Consider the following 19,760-nt stretch of genomic DNA (forward strand, 5'->3'; position numbering starts at 1 on the left):
GGTCCCTAGAAAATAAAATCAATCATACCTAACTAAACAATTTATTAAAAGGCTTGAAGGACATTTTTCCTGATTATCAGATTCCACGCGATGCACGAACTATATTAAAGACTATGCGCTCATCAAGCAATATTACATCACTTATTAGCAAAAAGAATACGATAGCTCAATATTCATATTTAGGTATAAAGGCGCATTTATTTACTTTATTAGAAAATGAAAGTGTATTGACGGAGCTGAAAGAAACATTTATGTTTCAATTAATTTTTAATGTCGATGGTATTCCACTTTCAAAAAGTTCAAATAAACAGTTTTGGCCCATTTTATGCAAAATAGTATTGAAACATTGTACGGTGTCCCCTTTTCCAATAGCAATATATTATGGCGATGCAAAACCTAATTCCTTGACTGATTATTTAAATGATTTTGTTCATGAATTGAACGATATTTTAGAATATGGATTATTTTACGATGGTAATAATTTTAAAGTAACTGTTATATGTTTTACGTGTGATGCACCTGCGAGAGCATTTTTAAAAAATATTAAAGGACATACGGGTTACAAAGGTTGCGAAAGAAGTACAGAACGGGTATATATTACAAAAAACGAATTAGTTATGTAAAACGTGACGCTAGCGCTCGAACGCATTCCCATTTTGAAAACTTTCACGACATTGCTCATCATCAAAATAATCAAAGAACACCTCTGTTAAATATAATTAAACTCGATATAATAAAACATTTTGCTCTAGATTATATGCATTTATGTTGCTTAGGGGTAATGAAAAAATTACTCGGTCATTGGTGCAAAATACAACTTGGAATTTCAGATAAAAATAAATTATCAAAGAGAATGACATCTTCAGCAAAATATGTACCCAGTGAATTTAATCGTAAATCGCGTCCCATATCGGAGCTACCTCGATTCAAAGCTACTGAGTTCCGACTATTCCTTTTATACTTGGGACCCATTCTGTTAAAACAAATTCTTCCAGATAATTATTATGATCACTTCTTGTTATTTCATGTCGCTATTAGAATTTTATTACATAATAAGTTATATCCAAACGCAGAGTGGTTAAATACAGCTCGGGGAATGTTATTTAAATTTGTTGACAATTGTCCTAGCCTTTATGGCAGAGAATTTTGTACATATAATATTCATAATTTAGTGCACATTTCAGACGACGTAGAAAATTTAAGATATTCTTTGGAGGAATTAAGTTGCTTTCCTTTTGAAAACTATTTAGGAAAGCTAGGAAGCATGCTACGTAGATGGAATAAACCTTTAGCACAAATAACAAATAGATTATCGGAAAATGGAATGCCTACAGTCACGGAAAATATTAATACACAAATAAGGATTACAATCAGCAATAACAGAAAAACAATACAACTTCCTTATTTTAAATTAAAAGCGTATGGATTTTGTGACCGTTATGTCTTTTTAAAAAATGGACATGTCCTACAAGTCACAGACATATTAGAAAACAGAATAGTTGGGAAATTATCAACAAACTTAAAAAATTTTTATAAACACCCTATTAAATCCAAAATAATAGGATTATTTAAATTTGATAAATTCACTGATGAAATCTTGTCTTACGAACTAAATGAAATTTTGTACAAATCATTCGTAGTTAAATGCCATTCATATTTCGTAGCATGTGAACTGCTTCATCAGTATCATTAAATTTAAGTTTAATTACGTTATTTTAAAGTAAATATTAATTGAGGTATTTATAAATTTATATTTTTAAGGATTATTTTATATAATTTTTAAAATGTCGCCAACGAGAAAAGTATCCAAAATTCCAAAACACAATATATCCAAAAAGCGCATTATTTTCGAATCATCCGATTCATCTGATTCTTCGAAAGAAAGCCAACCAATTGAACCATCGCAAATAGAAACACCAAGTAAGTCGGAAAATAGACAAAAATGCTAAATCTTTATTATAAATATCAAAATAGTAATCAATTATACATATAATAAGATAATAAACTTAAGGTGATAATAATACTTTGTGATATTCTCCACAGATGTACATAGTATAACAACAAATAAGGATGAGGGACAATTGACCGCATTAAGTCGGCAATATATCGAAATAAAATACGACAAAATTAATTTTAAATAAATTAGAGAATATTGAAAGATTATTAAATGTTAGAGTAACGGGTGGAAGCAGCCATGACGAATTAGATAATAATTTTCTAAATCAATTACCATTAGCATCGGTAGTTGCCATCAACGATTTTGATACGATGATATCAGAACACACAGAAAAATTTAATTCGCTGGTTTGTATTTACTGTTGTTTGGTATGTGGTACATATATATAATCTGTAATGTTGACATCAAATAAATAATGGCATATATTTTTCAGGTACAACTGTTATATTTAGTCGGTGGAGACACCAACAAAAAAATTATTTATAATATGCTTCGGAAAATTATGACAAATGAAGCAGCTACGAATTATTCCGGACAAGGAAAGAAGAAAAAATTATCATTTGTAAATTTAAAATTATATGATTCTGTAATGAGTAAGTAACTATAATTATTACTTTTATGTATTGCCACGAGCCATACGTAATACATATGTATGTATTTTGTTTCATTTTTAATTTCACAGCTGCCACAAGAAGAAGGCAAACTACAATTACGGAGGTGGAAATAAGACAATGCGTGTCTTTATTTTTAGCGACAGCCAAGTCAAGGCTGTAAGCTTATAAATATATATAAAATATATCTTTATTTCAAGCGTATTCAATAAAAGTTAAATTAATATGCCATCAAATCCGTATTCATTATTATATATGTATCATTTGTTCCTTTGCCTTTTTTCCCTAGCTTCTTTCGCTTTACTAAATTCAATTTTCAGAGAAAGTCATACTTTGATTATAATAAAAAATCTTAAACAATAAAGTTCCATAAGATTCTGTTCAGCTCCTTCCACACTTTTGAACGGTAGTGTATCTTTTATGGTGCCACTAGTATTGTTAGTGAAAATTGAAATGTTGGCAAAATGATTTCATCTGATGATTCGAAGGGGTAGTAGGAACACAGGGAGTCTCGCAAGAGCGCTCGACGAGTGAGCATCGTGCAGCACAGCGAAACAAAAAAGTACTCTGTTACAAGTGTTTAACGGCTTCCAAACGCAGCGGAGGCGGCCCAGTGGGCGCGACACAGTGCCTGGTGGTTGGGTAAGTAAGATCCTGACTCCTTTGCTACCCAGCAAAGGACTCAGATCCCCAAAATCGGCAATGGAAGGCCCAAGTGCGCAGAGCCAGCATGGCGCCAAACGCACCCTCACACCGGACTCGGATAAAGAGAATTCAGCAGGTGACCAACACACAAGCTCCAGAAGCCAAAAAACTCCTAAGCTTAATTCCTTCCAAATAGACAGAATGTACAAACATCTTCTTGACGACAATAGCATTCCCTACAATAAAAGAATCAAAGTCGCGCCTAACCTAAAAACCGGTCGCAACCATAGACTGTCCCTGACGCCGGTGCCAGCACCACCATCAACGGCAGTAAATTCAACCAACCCACCCATACCGATCTCTAACATACCGACATCAGAATGGGAAACCCCCAAACTAACCGCGAGAAACAACGAAAACAATGCAGCCAACAGCTTCATCACCGACGACAATCGCTTCCTTCCTCTAGACAGCGAAGAAACCATGGAACAAGAAAACGAGAGCACGGCAAACCCAATTACCAACACCAAAACAACAATCAAACCATCAAGACCGCCACCAATCTACACAACCAACTCCAACCTGAAAGTCCTCATCACCACGCTAACATCGCTGAAAATTCCAAATAATAAGTTCACAGTTAAAGAAGTAGACAATCAAAACCACACAATCTACCTCATCGACATGGACCACCACCAACCCACTATTAATCGACTAATGGAAATGAAAATCCCACACTACACATTCACACCGAAAAATATAAGACCAAAATCAATAATCATTAAAGGAATTAAAGGAGATTTTACTGAGGAGGACATTTTAAGAGAGATAAAGGAGCTTAATATACCTAACTTAAACATCATAAAATTATCACAATTCCAGTACGATAGAAACCAACCAGAACGTCACCACCACCTCATCCAGACCACACCGGACAGCAACATAAAAGAGCTATACAAAATTAAAGTCTTAGCTCACCAGAGGATTAAATGGGAACAGCTAAGAAAACCACCCATTTTTCAGTGCAGGAAATGCCAAAGGCTAGGGCACTCGAGCAAGAACTGCTTCTTGCAGTTTAGGTGTGTGAAGTGTGCACAATCCCACGAACCTGGAAATTGCACAATAACACAGAATGAAAACAGACAAGCACTAAAATGTGCCAACTGTAAACAGGAAGGACACCCCGCATCGTATAAAGGGTGTCCATATATCAAATTCGCCCTACAGAAAAAGAAGGAACAAGAATTGACCCGTCGCCACTCAGCGGTGAACAAATTCAACTCATTATCTGCAGCAGTTCGCGGCAATGTATCATACGCACAAGCAACCAGGAATGTAAGAGCAACCCCACCGGAAGATCAGCACACTTTTCCAGCAACCCGAACCTACCAACCATCGAGAGGACCACAAAGCACAGAACAGAGAACCGATGACACCCACCAACCTCACCAAAACACACAGCCACCGTTATGGGCACAACAACTTAAAGGTGACCTCATGAACATATTAAGCAACCAACTACAAACCTTAGCAACCCAGATTGCCAGCAACACACAAAAAATAGAGTACATACTAAACTCTCTTTTTACTAATTAAGTTCACCCCCCCCCCCCAACCCCCACCCAAATCTGATCAGAATCGCAGCAATAAATGTAAATTCAATAGTAACCAACCACAGAAGACTTGAACTACTCCACTTTTTACAAACACAGAACCACGATGCTGTCTTCATATCTGAAACCAAGCTCACACCTAAACACAAAATGTCATTCAAAAACTACGCAGTAATCAGAACAGACAGGCCTAACTCCAAACAAGGTGGTGGTACGGCCATTCTAATAAAGCGAGAAATCCCTTTTGAAATAATCAAAATTGCTATTGCAACTGAAATTATAGAATTCACCGTAGCAAAAATCCGACTCCTCAACAATAAAAATCTATACTTAACCAGCATTTATGCGAGATCTGACAATAGACCACTCTTTATTACAGAATTGAACACCCTTTTAGATGCCCTAAAAATACACTCCGAAAACAACTTTTTTATAGTCGCAGGAGACCTAAACGCCAGACGCAAAGCCTGGGGAGACAGAGTGGACAATCAGCGAGGCAGATACCTACGAATATGGGAAGACAGCGACGGAATCACATATAAATCAAAAATCATCACTCCGGAACTCCCGACATTCAAACGGGCCCAGTCATTCTTAGATATCTGCCTCGCAGATACCAGAATGACCCTGACGAACAGTATCAATGGTAAAGCAAAGACTCTCCCCTACGACAGCGACCATGCAGCCATCTCACTAACCTTCTCCATACCTGACTCCAACTCCCTTCCCTGGTCCCCTAATCCAGATTCCCATACTTTCAATTACAAAGCTACCAAATGGCCCCGCTTCACCAAAGAACTAGCCAAAACGTATAATCACAAAGTTCCCTATAACCGCAACCTAACAATCCCAGAAATTGACACGCACATCGAATCCATCAGCGAAAGCATATCTCTCGCCATCTCCAACCACATACCGAAATTCAAAAGCACCAACAGTATTCACAAATACCTAAACAAAAAAATCATAAAACTTCAAAAAAACAAAAGTTCCATAGTTTCACTGCTGCACAACCTCCGCCGTCACGACCCATACCTACGCCAGCCCCTTTCCAAAGCTGTAAAATCACTCCTAAAAGTCACATCAAAAAAACTCCATTCCGAACTCCAAAAATCAATAGAACAATTCTGGACTAATCTAACCAAAAGTATAGACTATAGAGACTCCGACACTTTCTTCCCCAGAATAAACGCTATGTTCCGTCCAAAGCAAATGGCTCCCATCAAAGAATTACACATCCCCCAAAACAATACCTCCATTCTCCAAAAAAGTGGGTGCCCTCTACCCAACACCAAAACTCCCGACAACAAATACATATTCTCCTCTCCACCCGACATACTGAACATCATAGGCGCGTACTATGAGACAATTAACTCACCAAGATACCTCAATACAGACACGCCCCTCAAGCGTATCGTAGACTCCACAACCGACGCAATAAAAAGCAACTTCACAGCAGACAGATTAGCCGGAATCACCATCACTCAATTCAATGACACCAACCAAGCATACTCACCAACAATTCCAATCAACCAAGACCACCCCTTCTGCTTACCACAGACCATAGAACACATACTGAAAAACCTGCCGAACAAAACCTCAAGTGGCCTAGACAACATCCCACCCATAGTTCTCAAACACTTACCAAGAACCATAATCAAAGACATAACCGCCATTTTCAATAACGCTCTAAACCGCTCCTACTTCCCAAAAAAGTGGAAACAAGCCAAAGTTTTGCCTATCATAAAAAAAGGGAAAAACCCACATGATCCTTCCAGCTATAGACCCATAAGCCTCACCCCAAGCCTCAGCAAAGTTTATGAAGCAGTAATAAATCAAAGCATCAACTCATTTAGCGTCAACAACAAAATAATTCCAGACTGCCAGTTCGGCTTCAAACATCGTCACTCTACCACCCATGCTATCCATAAACTCCTATCTGACATCAACATTGCAGTTGCAAAAAATCACTTCGTCGGTGCAGCACTTCTTGATTTAGAAAAAGCATTCGACTCAATTTGGCTTAACGGACTCCTCTACAAACTGAATAAAAAAAACTGCCCAAAATGGCTCCTCTATACAATTTGGGATATGATAAGCCATAAAACTTTCACCACATGGGACGGCAAACTTCTATCAACCCAGAAATTCAAAATTCTTGAAGGCCTTCAACAAGGAACAGTCAACTCCCCCATACTTTTCAATCTGTTTCTAAGCGACCTACCAAAGCTCTTCAACCTTAACACAGACGGAACCTCCTTCACACTAGCCTTTGCCGACGATCTTATCGTCTACTCCACCGGCAACAAAGTACACGCAGTCCGAGACGACCTTGAACTCCTCACGGAGAAAATAAACCAATATTACATATCCTGGAATCTCCGATTAAACCCTAGTAAATGCGAATCTATACTCTTCAGAAAACCTCTACACAGACTTTCCACGAAACAAAAATCTGACAGCAACAACTTTGGAATCTCAGTAACGATCCCCGGCACCACCACTCTAAAACCTATCCCCCACAAAAAGACAGTAAAGTACTTAGGAGTCCACATTGACCATTTACTTCGAGGCAATAAACACCTGGACATTCAAATTAACAAAACGAGATCAGCTTTTCTCTCCAATTGCAGAATATTCTACAACAAACACCTATCCGACCGAACAAAAATCATTCTTTACTTACTCCTCATAAGACCTGTTATAGCCTTTGCAGCTCCAGTATGGTGGAACTGCAACCATACTACAATGGAAAAAATCCGCTGCCTCGAAAGAAAATGCTTAAGAGCATGCCTTAAAACTTACAGATCACAACAATCTAATTGGAAACATTATATTAGTAACCAAACATTATACAACTTGGCAGGCATTACTAGAATTGACTCATTCATCATAAAAACAGTCCGGAACTATTTCAACAAACTCCCCTCCATAGATAACGAAATAACCCGCTCCCTATACCAACAAGATCCATCTATCTCCCAGCAACAACTCATCAACGGATACACCACTCCTCAGGCCTTCATTCACTGCGATAAATCAGGACTCATCCAGAACGCAGAAAACATAAACCTGATTTACCACTGGAGACGCAATAAAGCGGATAAAAGAATAGCGTACCACCACCTTGACTTCGCACTCAATAGAGATAAATTTACGTACTCACAATCAATACCGCAGATAGACCGTCTAGACTTCCACCGCCTAGACAAGAAAAAATGCTGGTGGCTAACTCCAAATGACACTCACATGAGAGAACTATCCGAGAGAAAAATCAGATCCCAATTACCTCAATAGGATTAGTTAAGAAAGTCCGAAAAATAGAAATCCTCCATCGGAAGGCGACTGTACCGCGGGCACGATTGCCACCTTCATTGTAAATATGTATATAACGCTAGTAATAAGCTAGGTTTAAGTCGTATTCTAAGTAGTTCTAAGCAATTTCCAAAGACGGATGAGGGGGTTTTATTTTAACTAAAAAGTTTTTCCCCCTTGCGCCACCCCACTACCTATTAAGTTACTTTGTATTACTTATATTAACCAAGCCGGTACATAGTTCCTACAAAATCAACCACCGTCCAAAGATATGTATAACTCAGAGATTCGCATACAAGCGAACATTTAGTTATCAACGCAATATTGAGTGGTTATTTTTTTATGTTTGTTGTTACCTGTTATTGCTGACTGTACTAATCCCTCATTCAATAAACATTATAAAAAAAAAAAAAAAGGGGTAGGAACACCACTACGTTACAGATCACCGAGGTACAACAACCGTAGGCCACGTCACAAGGAGGGATGGGTGACCGCTCCAAGGAATTGCCCGCGCCGCGCTCACGTGTGCCCATATTTTCAGTTCGCGTTTGGAATCGAAGTTTTAAAAGATACATATTTAACATTACATAAAAAAAACACTAAATCCCGATCTAGAGAACCACAATTAGCGCAAGCCAAATATATAAAAGTGAGTTAAATATATTTTTTCAAACATCAAACCAATATTTTTTGAGCCACACATTTTAATATAAAGCAAACATTCGATTCAAATATTGTATACACATACATTAAATGTAAAATAAACGTTTAAAAAATATAGACTAACCATTCATAGAATATAACAGAAATATTTATTTTACATTTTTTAAATATTGATTGTATATTTTCTGAATATTTACATTACGTATTTTAAATATCTCTTTCATATTTGATGAATATTTAATTTACATTTCTTTAAAATTTATTTCATATTTCCTGTATCTGTATATAATATTTCAATCTGATATTTATTTCATATTAAAAAGTGTGGCTCAAAAAATATTTATTGAATATCTGAAAAAAATATTTAACCAATATTTTGTGCTACTAGGGCACATTCAAACCTCTGGCACATTCTCCTTACTCACTCGCGGTCCGCTCAAGAACAAACCGAAGCGACATAGATACCGTTATTCATAATAGGTCAAAAGTCGTACCGAGCCATCGACTTATAGCAAAAGAAAACTGTACTCCAGAGCCCGGAGGTTTTATCACTTTCGGAGGGAATACTGTATTGCTACACGGCTGACAACTTTATGGTCTGCAACTACCTCTCGCCTCTCTCATTCTCCGTGTTCACTCTCGGGCGACTCCATAACAAAGTCAAGTCGCATAGGTACCCTGATCTGAAATACGGCGAAAGCAGATCCCGAGCTTTCGCCCTATATAGGAACAAAACGATAAATATACAAGTGAGTTTTTACAATTGTGTTCACGATGTTGACATCTACAACATACATAAAAAATCATCGAAATAGGTGAGGTGAGGTGGTACAGATATCAATAGTTGACCGATCTCGTCGAACAGGTTTGTGTTTTGTCAGTATACGCTAACCTTTCATCGTGGTATTTTAGGGTCGCACTAACGATGATTTAGTTGCTTGCACACATTGTATACTCTACGTTCTGTCACAGAACCGAATTATAAACGAAACTGGAACCGAAAAATAACAGTTATAGGATCGATATAGTAGGGGAAAAGTCACATAAAATATTATTGAAACATATTTGTGTGATCATTCACCGGTAAAAATCAGGAGGTATAACCACGAATTAAAATGGACGACTTGCAATTATTTCCAACTGAGACCATTACTCTGGAAACATTATTAAAAATGATACAGCCAAGAAATAAGGAGCAATATCGGATGGTCGACAGCTCAGAAGTGAGTTATATGTTTGGGGATATAGAAATCTTCACCAAAGGGAATATGATATCACCAGAGTCATGCGTACAACTAAATACATTGTCACCATCCAATTTTAAATTACCAGAAGAATATAAGAAACTCAAAATTCCTAGTTTCAGGGCAACAAATGTTCTTAACATCAAGACAAATCTACTAGAGGATTTATTCTCAATGATGATGCACAATCAGGACTTAATAGACGAAGGTATAGAGAACTTACACGATTGGTTATGTTTGTTTTTAGCCTATGGAAATGATTTCTTTGCAATTATAAGTAAATGCACCAAGAACCCCGACGAAGGAGTACAGATTAGAGACGAGATTAAAGAAGATTATACATTAAAGGTAGTAAATAAACCGGACTTAAAAAATTTAGACGATTTTTATGCTAGGGCTACATGCCATTTATTGCTTATATCAATGTTCAAGACTTTCCACACGACTGAAGCTATTGGAACAGAACAAAGAGAAACCTATATGGCCAATCGACGTAGAGCTGTATTGGCAGCAATGAATGTACCACAGGGTGTATTCCTTGTGTCAGATAATTTGATGACCCTTTATGCACCCCCCCTTCAATTGGCCCCTCGGTTAAAAAGAGTATTATTCAAGTTCTGATTTCAATACCAGAACAAGTTGGTCTTGGTACCAGAACAAGGCCGCTGCCCTTATATTATTAAGTGAGACTGCAATGACAGGCATTACAGCAATGATTCAATCCATACATGGAGAACCTCTAACTGAAGCACATAAAGAACGTATCATTTGGGAGGAAGTTGGAGAACTTATGGACAGAGTTGACAATATAAGATCGAAAATGGGCAATCCTATATGGCCGTATTATCGCGTTTCGTACCCGATATTAGGAATTATAGGGGCAGAAGTTTCAACGTAATCAGTGTTGGACTAACGGCCAAATGCTGTGACCATGACGATTGTACTGTTATGCCGTGAAGAAAGAAGGATGAGATTCTCTCGAGAAATAGTCCTTGACTTCTTGATAACCTGAAGTTTTTATTGAGTAGGCCACACACACGCCAACAGATTGCTTACATGAAACTCGCGCTTACAGAAATTATGCGTCCGTGCAATAGAAGTGTTAACTCGGAAGTGGAAGTCCTTTGATGAGAAGGCTCCTAATATGGCCCTTTTTCAAAGACCTTTGGAACCTTAATATGTGTCACCGGACACGTAACTCCGCCGTTCCTAGTCCAATCAAATAGGTGAATCAGCCGGGCAAAAAGGGCGAAGATAAGGTTGGAGGATGATGCGGCATAACAGTACTGTGTACACTGCCGTTTTGGGGGATCGTCCCATTTTACAGGCACGCTTTCTTCATTATTCATTACATTTTCTGTTAGCAATTTTGTGTACTATGCTCTGAATTTCTGTGGATCCTTTGTACAGTACTGAATTGTACTGTAAACAGTAAGATTACATTGAAAGTAAAAGAATGTTGTTATCAATATTCTTTACACTTATTGTAGTGTGTAGGAATGAAGCATTTAACATTCAGTCCAGTTATGGTAAAATTTCTGTGTACTATACTCTGGACGGCACTGAACACATTTATTCCATGGCGATATGGACTATCGCTGAGATCAATTACTTTTTTAATCAAATCAAAAAACAATTTCCCCTTAAGAGTCGATGATGAGCGGGGAGATTCTCGTAACGGAGGCCTCCATCGAGGCAGTCGTGTTTTGTGATAAAGTCGACTGTCGAATACGAAGATTCTGAAGACATCTTTTGATGTTTCTAAGAACGGCAGGATCAATAGAAGAGGCAAGACCTCAATGGGTCAACAATCCGAAAAATTTCGCATAAACCCGATGAACACACTCCGAGACAAAATGGACAATTAGATTTCATTAGCCAATTCGCCACCAACATTCAACATATTTCCGGACGCTACGATGTGGTCGCGAATACGTTCTCCAGAACGGTGTCACGTCCGGTGGTTCGACCGCTCAAGAATCAAACGAATAAAACTTCAGACAACGAATTTTTATGAACTATTGTTGAAACACAATAATGTCACGCAGGGAGAAGGAAATAAATAGGATTAAGATTGGTGTTAAAATTTCTAGGAAGTTAGCGCACAAAACAATTCCAATTATCCTCCTGCGAGAGACACAGTAAAGATCGGTGTCACCCTGAAAAATAAACAGAAAGTGTGTCCAGTTACACTAAGTTCCAAGAAGGCACACTGAGCCCATGGTAAGAGTGACGCGCATTAGATAGAAAAATTAGGAGATTAAATCAACATCTTATTGAAACAAAGGACTGTCCATCCTATAAAAGGGAACCAATATAACAAAGATCAATCATTCTGTCATAGAGTTCGGTCCAGGTCATTCCGTTACAAAGTTTTGGTATATTAAAGTTTTGAAAGTTTGTCACGCAATAAAACAACAGTTCTGTTTTAAATAAATCACGGGTTTCTGACGTAAAGTGCGGTGAAGTGCTTTTTAATTAAAAAGGGTGTCCAGTGACCCTCCTACAAGCACAGCGACACCGACTTTTCGACTTGCGAGCGAATTGAAATACCAGCGCCCTAACTTGCGAGGAATCCAGAAAAGCGGCGACTCGGTAAATTAACATTATTGTAATAAAGCGAAATATTTGTAAGCTATCTAGTTTATGCACTAACTACATATAATCTCTATTTGTAAAATCATATTTAAAATATCTGATTCAGCACATAATTTTGAATAAATCAATAATTTTGTTGTTTTTTGAAAATAAGAATACAAGTTATTTAAATAATCCTCAATTTCCCGAACCGTAGCCGGTGTATGCAGGTAGGTTCGAAACTGCGTCCTATCCTCTTAAAATCGTAATTCATTCCACTTGGGACGTAACACTATCAAAGCTTGCAAAGGAGTATCTTTGTGTTATGGCAACATCTGTTCCTTCCGAAAGAGTATCCTCAAAGACTGGCGAAATAATTAGTAAAAAAAAGAAATAGATTAAAAGACAATATAGTGAATAAAATATTGCTTCTTAATATGTACAAAATAAATCCTTTATTATGTCTATTTCGTATATTTTCGTTTTATCTACCTTTTTTTCTTGCCGAAATGTTCCAGTATTTCCACTCGTGGCATTTCTATACTCATGTCAGGTCCGAACTCAGAGTCAAATTTAAAGCATCGAGATATTTGAAGGAATCATTTGGCAATCGATACATATAGTATAGAAACAGCTTATAGTGATCATGAAAAAATTACTTCTGTGAATTTGATTGCAAAGTGGAAGAGCATTGACCCCTTCGACTCGATACTTTCATAGGGTGTATTAAAGAAAGTTTGTTGTGCATTGTAGGTATTAACGAAAGAACCCTCCCCCGCCCTAAAGAACAAATTCGGTCATTCAAAATAAGGTAAAGGCACCAATAGTTGACCAGGTACCAGTAGTTGACCATTTTATAGAAAAACATAAAAAATAAGGTTGTTATGAGCTGTGCACTTTTGATGAAAGTGAATCTCGGATGCCATGCTATCTGTTGTTTAAATTTCAAAAGAATTGCATGCGAAGTGAAGTATGCATAGTAATAACGGACGTTTGAATTCATTAAGGTTAGTAATATGCTGATATATCTCTATTTCCTTAACGTTTCTGTTAAGAAAAGCTGTACGGTTCAGGTAACGAAATCTATACGTTGTGAACTTTTCGCGACCGAATTATTTGCTGTTTATATTCTCACAGAGTTTTAAAAGGATAAATGCATTGTTTTTGTTATTCTAACCTGAAAAACAATAGTTTATTAGGTGGTCAAATATTGAATATTGTTTTTGAACAATTTTTAGAAGTTGACAGGCGTGATCAATTACTAACGTGACTCATTTAAATTTGTTTACGACTTATAATGTATCCATTTTACATCTACGATTGTTAAGAGTACAAAATATAATTATAAATTTTGTAGCATGCTGTGTTTTAGAGGATGACCACATGGTCAACTATTGATTGCATTCACGGTCAAGTATTGATCAGTGTCTTTTAAAACAGCCATGTGCGTGACATTATAAATACCAACGGAAAATTAAAATGCATTTATTTAATTATTTATTTCAGAAGTTATTTCATTACTTATCGAGAGATGCCTCCTATCAAGGGCTCCTTTAGAAATTATTCTGAAAAGACGATGAAATTTTTTTTTTTTTGGAAAAATTCTTCGTGTAACTAAAACAAAAGCGACTATTTCGTCCATGAAAATGTAAGGGCGATTATGGAAGTGGCCAGACAAGCCTGATGTGCATATCAATGAGCCTGAATTGAACTTTTTATGGAATTGATTTATTTTATTTCTTATTTTATTCTTTAATTGTAATTTGTGCTAGTAATTGTTGAAACTAAATGATACTAAAATGATTCCCAACATTATTGCTTTAACCCTTTTTCTAGTATAAGTGGTCAACTACTAACGAAGAGAAGGTCAATTACTAGATTTTTCATGTTTAAGAGTGGTCAACTTCTGAAGCAATTACAGAATTTTTAAATATGTTTCTTAAATTTGTATAAGTAAACTTTTTTTAAAAAGTGGCATTGTTACATAATCTAGAAGACTTAAAGAGTGTCTTCAGGCATCGACTGTCGCTATTTGATGACAGAGCAGGCGGTTACTGTTGTTCGCGTGAAAAACTTCTCTTAACTGGTCAACTACTGATACCTTTACCTTAGGCAGAATTTTTCATCAAAATAGACAGTTTTTTGCAAATATCTCGGAAAATAAAGATACCGCAGTACTGTGCGGACTAATGGCCTGTTTTTGGGCACTTCTCCTAATTTGGTTATTAATGTATAAATATATATCAGAAATTGTTTGCAGAAAATTAAATTTACTGTGGCGGCCGTGCAAATAGCACGCCGACGAACCGCCAATATACATTGTAAACGCGGCGGCGACCCTCCTCGGAAAGCCGCAAAGAAACACGTGAAGATCGGCTCCGGGGACGGTCGCCATCTGTTAAACAATTGACTGACGCGAGGGAGAGGTGGTCAGTCAAAGGTATGCGATCGACACTCGGTCGCGAACGTCGATACAGGGCAGTCGACGGTCCACCGACCAATAAAGACGTATACCACCGAACACGGCCTCGATCATTACACCCGACACCCACATTTACCAATATAATTAATAAATTTAACAAAGATTTTATTTTTAAAAACATTCAATTTAAAACGAAATCAATAATAAATGAAGTATATGCAAAATTAGTAATAAGAGACTTGAGCAAATTATAATAGTAGTAAACAAAATAAGCAAACTTAACAAATCACTATTCGCTATAAACAATTTCGATCTATCTTTACATTCTTATTACTTTTCCAGTAGGTGTAAAACATATATGTCAGAGTTGTATCGAAACCCGTATCGTCCAGCGGTTCTGGGGTAAGTGCTGAGCGGTCTCCCACAGTCCTCTTACCGGAAGGCATGCTTGCCTTCCCCACTCCGTGGCCAGATCCGCCCCGAAATCATCTCGATTGTTTCTTCATCCGACACGTCACCGATGACGTCGCGTCAACGGTAGCGTCGGCAATCGGCAATTAGGGATCGGTGTCTCTGTCACCTATTTCAAAGCGTCGGCCGACTCTCAGAGGTCGCCGCTCAAAGCATCGGCCGACTCTCAGAGGTCGCCGCTCAAGGCATCGGCCGACTCTTAGAGGTCGCCGGTCAAAGCATCGGCCGACTCTCAGAGGTCGCCGCTCAAAGCATCGGCAGCCGTCCCTGATTGGGCCCGAAACATATTGGCGCTAACATATATTAAAAACAAATTAAGAATACGTAAAATGACATGATGCGAGTTACATGATGCGTAGTAGACATGATGCGCCTCCCTCAGGTCAATCAACGAATGGGGATGAGTCTTTCGGGATTTTCGGGTCCATCCCTTGGAAGAGTTGGACACCAACGAGATGGCCAGCAAACGGACCCCGGGGCAGTCTGTCAGAGTCTTCCTTTCTTATCAAACGCTCGCACAGCAAACGCAGCAGTCATTCCGTTGTTATCAGACTTTCGCGATCGTACGCAACCACAGCACTTTCAATCGGATCCCGTTACCCAATATTAAATTGGCGGGTAACTTCTCGGCGACACGGGTACGCGACGCGTTCACAACGGTGAATCCGAGCCTTACAACCTCGGGTGGATATACAGTGGAAATCCGCGCGGCACACTCGATAGTCGCATCGCAAAACACTGGATCAGGTTATTCGGCTATCGAAACTTGCCAGTTAGTCATTCCTAAACCTTTCGAGAGTAAAATATTATTGTTTTCATTTATCGAAACAGCCCCTTGCGGGCCACACGGGGATACCGCTCCATCTCCGTCAAGGTGGTGGGCCTCCTCGCAACGGTTCCATCGTTCCATTTGGCGGCGGCAGAGCGTGGGAAGTTATACCACATCGCCTGCTCGTTCTGCCGCCCGGCGGAGGTGGAGCTTATGCGCGGGGAGGATGAGGAGCTTGTGGCTCTGATACGCCAAGCCCGGGCGGATAAGTTTGCTGAATGGGGGAAACTGCTCGCCCCCTCGACGCATCATACCGTACGGGGCCTCCTGTCCATATTTGATATATGGTGCAAGAGGCGGAGAAGGTTGACCTTCCGCCTCACGCAGTTGCTCTCCGGCCACGGGTGATTTGGGGAGTGCATGCACAGGATGGGGCAGGAGACAACGGCGCAGAGTCACCACTTCGGTAATAAGTAGGTTACGATGTAAATAGTAGGGCGTGGCGGACCCCTTGGAGAAGGGTTGATCGGACCCAGGTAGGAGCGTCGTCCGCGGGCTGGGACCATGGACGCATTTGGTCGCCAGGCCCAAGCTCGTCCCGAGCGCACACTTAGTCGCCGGAAGTCTGTTCCTACCTGGGGTGCACATTTGGCGACCAGGTTCGGGGTTTTTCCTTGGCGTGCACATTTGGCCGCCAACCCTTGACTTTCGCCAGGACACGGGTGTTCGGTGCAAGGACACGAACTTTCTCCAAGGGGCACGTACAGGAAGCGACATCCCCACTGCAGAAGTTTCCTTGTTCGAAGGAAATTCCTGGAGGCACGGGGAATAGATATAAGCGCGGATTCTAACGGATGACAGAGTTCAGTCAGTCAGTCAGTCAGTCAGTCGTTGCCAATAGTCGTCATTCGCCGTCAGTTGTCGTCAGTTGTTCGTAGTCGTCTATCCGAAGTTCTTGTTTCATTGTTATTTCGTTTTCTTTGTTCCTTGTTACGTCGTTGAGTTTTTGTTGTTTTATTAATAAATGGTTATAGTTGTATTGGGTGAATCCTTACTTAACACCCGACCATACATCAACCAAAAGGGTAAGTTATATTAAGTTAGTTTAAGAATTACTTGCAAGAGTGCTGCCGACTTACGTAAATAACATGTTACGTTATTATGTTCCGCGACGTGTTGGCCGCAAAACGCACAAATGCTGACCTTCAAAGATCTTAAAGCTGCACCTCGTTGGGGAACACCGGGTGGATGACCCGCACGGTAAACCAGTAAAAAGTCTCGCAGAAAGAGATACAGATTCACAGCAGCCAAATCGGAAAACACTTCAACAAGCAAGCGCTTTAAGAGAAGCTTTCCTAGGCGTATCAAGCAGAGATTGGTGCGTGTCACAAGCACATTCGAAGCGAGATCACCGTCACAACGCTAAACTGGTGCGGATACCTACACAGACTGAGCCTAATCAAGATGCATGGGGTACTAAGTACCAAAAAGTGGGATCCGATAATCTCTGGGGATTGAAATGTACAGAAGTGAATGTGTGGCCTACCCATGTTGTCGGCGCTATTATGTATGAGATACATCCTGACATAGAAGCAAATAACCCCAGCGTTAGGTGTTATGGAGCGACTGATACATATTGGATGATCTCGACAACTGTTGCTGGGGCTAAGGAGCAGTTTATAATTAGGCCGAAACAGCCGTTTATATTTTTCTGCAAAGGACTTGTTAGAGTTGTTTTAGCTCATGTAATTGTTAGCAAAAACAAACTTCCTTCAGGACAGTGCATTTATGCGTTGTCACGTCCGGTGGTTCGACCGTAAATGAATAAACGCTTAGATAAAGAATTAGTATTAATTATTATAGAAAAACCCGATGATGTCGCGCGAGAGGAAATAAAATAAGATTAAAATATATGTTAGCAATTCTACGCAGTTAGGTAGCGCGGAAAAAGACTCCAACTTATCTTCCTGCAAGACACGCAGACGAAGATCAGTTTACACCTTGGAAACAAACAAGAAGAATATTATGCCGAATTACAAGAAAAGACGTCGACTTCATAAGTAAAAGAACCCTGGCAACACACAGCTGACTAATCAGGAGACATTGAGAAGATCAACTCCTCAAAATGAGTTCAGTCAGTTAGTAAAAGATCCATACGTTAGACGCGTCGTGCAATTATTAACAGTTCTTTTTAAAATCTATGAGTTTCAACGTATAAGTCCCGCGAAGTGCTCGTGAAAGTTCAGCAACTTCGACCTGCGAGCCACTGCGGAAAACCAGCGACTACAACCTGCGAGCGCCCACCCGAAATCAGCGACTGCAAACTTGCGAGCGATCTCCAAGAATCAGCGACTCGATAAATTAATATTATTATAAAGCGAAACACTTGTAAGCCCTCTAGCTTATGCGCTATACAAAATCCCTGCTTGTAAAGTAAAGTCAAACTTCGAATATCTGATTCAGCACCTAATTCTGAATAAATCGATAATTTTGTTGTTTTTTAAAAATACGGATACAACTTATTTAACCAATCCTCAATTTCCCGAACCGTAGCCGATGAATGCAGGTAGGTTCAAAACTGCGACTTATCCCCAAAAAATTATAATCCGCCCCACCTGGGAGATAACAAAAATTGGTGACAGCGGTGGGATAAAGCGCAGTGACAAAGACCTTTGATCAACAAAATATTGGAAAGTTTTGGAAAGAACCTTCAATATATGAGTATGTATATCGGAAAATTAGTCCAGAGAAGCTGCTATCAATCCTCAGCACATCAACTTGTATGGGTAAACCAGTGATAAATTACATCAGAAACCCTGATATCCCAGAGACCAACTATATAAAATCGATGAAGGTAATAGCGGGACAAAGGATCAATTCAGAAAGACAACAATGCCTGTCCCAAGGCCGAATTATCGCCCAGAGGAAGAGGTGTTAGAAGAATTCTACGGGCCTGTAGATGGGATAGTACCGCCCCACTATCCAGAAACATACCGGAAGCTCCTGAATCTGTACTGTGTCGTCGCACCACGACAAGAGACGTCCTATATACCTCACTGAAATAGGATATGTCGTGCGTGTTATGGCCGCCTGATCAGAAGGGAACAATGGTATTGTGAAGAAGGAGGCTGGCACATCTTGTGTCAGCTAGATCCAGCCCAAACCTACTCCAAATATGGACTGCCCGGACTGGAATTTTCCGGACCGAGACGTACGGAGGAGACGTATGGACTACCGCCCCGAAGAGGAGGTATTGGAGGAATTTTATGGGCCGATAGATGGGGTAATACCACACCATTACCCTGAAACGTACCGGAATCTTCTAAATTTATACTGCGTGTGTACGTCACAGCAAGAGGCATCGTACGTGTACCACCAAAATAGGATATGCCGGACATGTTATGGCCGCCTAACCCCAAGAGAGCACTGGTACTACGAGCAAGGGGGCTGGCACATCGTGTGTCAGCTGAACC

At 39.4% G+C, this 19,760-nt stretch overlaps 1 protein-coding gene and 1 long non-coding RNA gene across 4 annotated transcripts in view; one reads left to right on the forward strand and one right to left on the reverse strand.

Moving 5' to 3' along the window:
• The window catches only part of LOC143359572 (uncharacterized), a 58,958-nt gene that overhangs the window by 37,131 nt on the left and 2,067 nt on the right, over positions 1–19,760 (reverse strand). The gene's annotated exons all lie outside the window — the stretch shown is intronic.
• Positions 16,793–17,326, forward strand: LOC143359686 (uncharacterized). The gene is made up of 2 exons (XR_013083150.1): positions 16,793–17,154; positions 17,206–17,326. It is a non-coding gene; the product is annotated as an uncharacterized LOC143359686 (long non-coding RNA).

This window comes from Halictus rubicundus, chromosome 12, assembly GCF_050948215.1.
Source record: "Halictus rubicundus isolate RS-2024b chromosome 12, iyHalRubi1_principal, whole genome shotgun sequence".
NCBI lineage: Eukaryota > Metazoa > Arthropoda > Insecta > Hymenoptera > Halictidae > Halictus > Halictus rubicundus.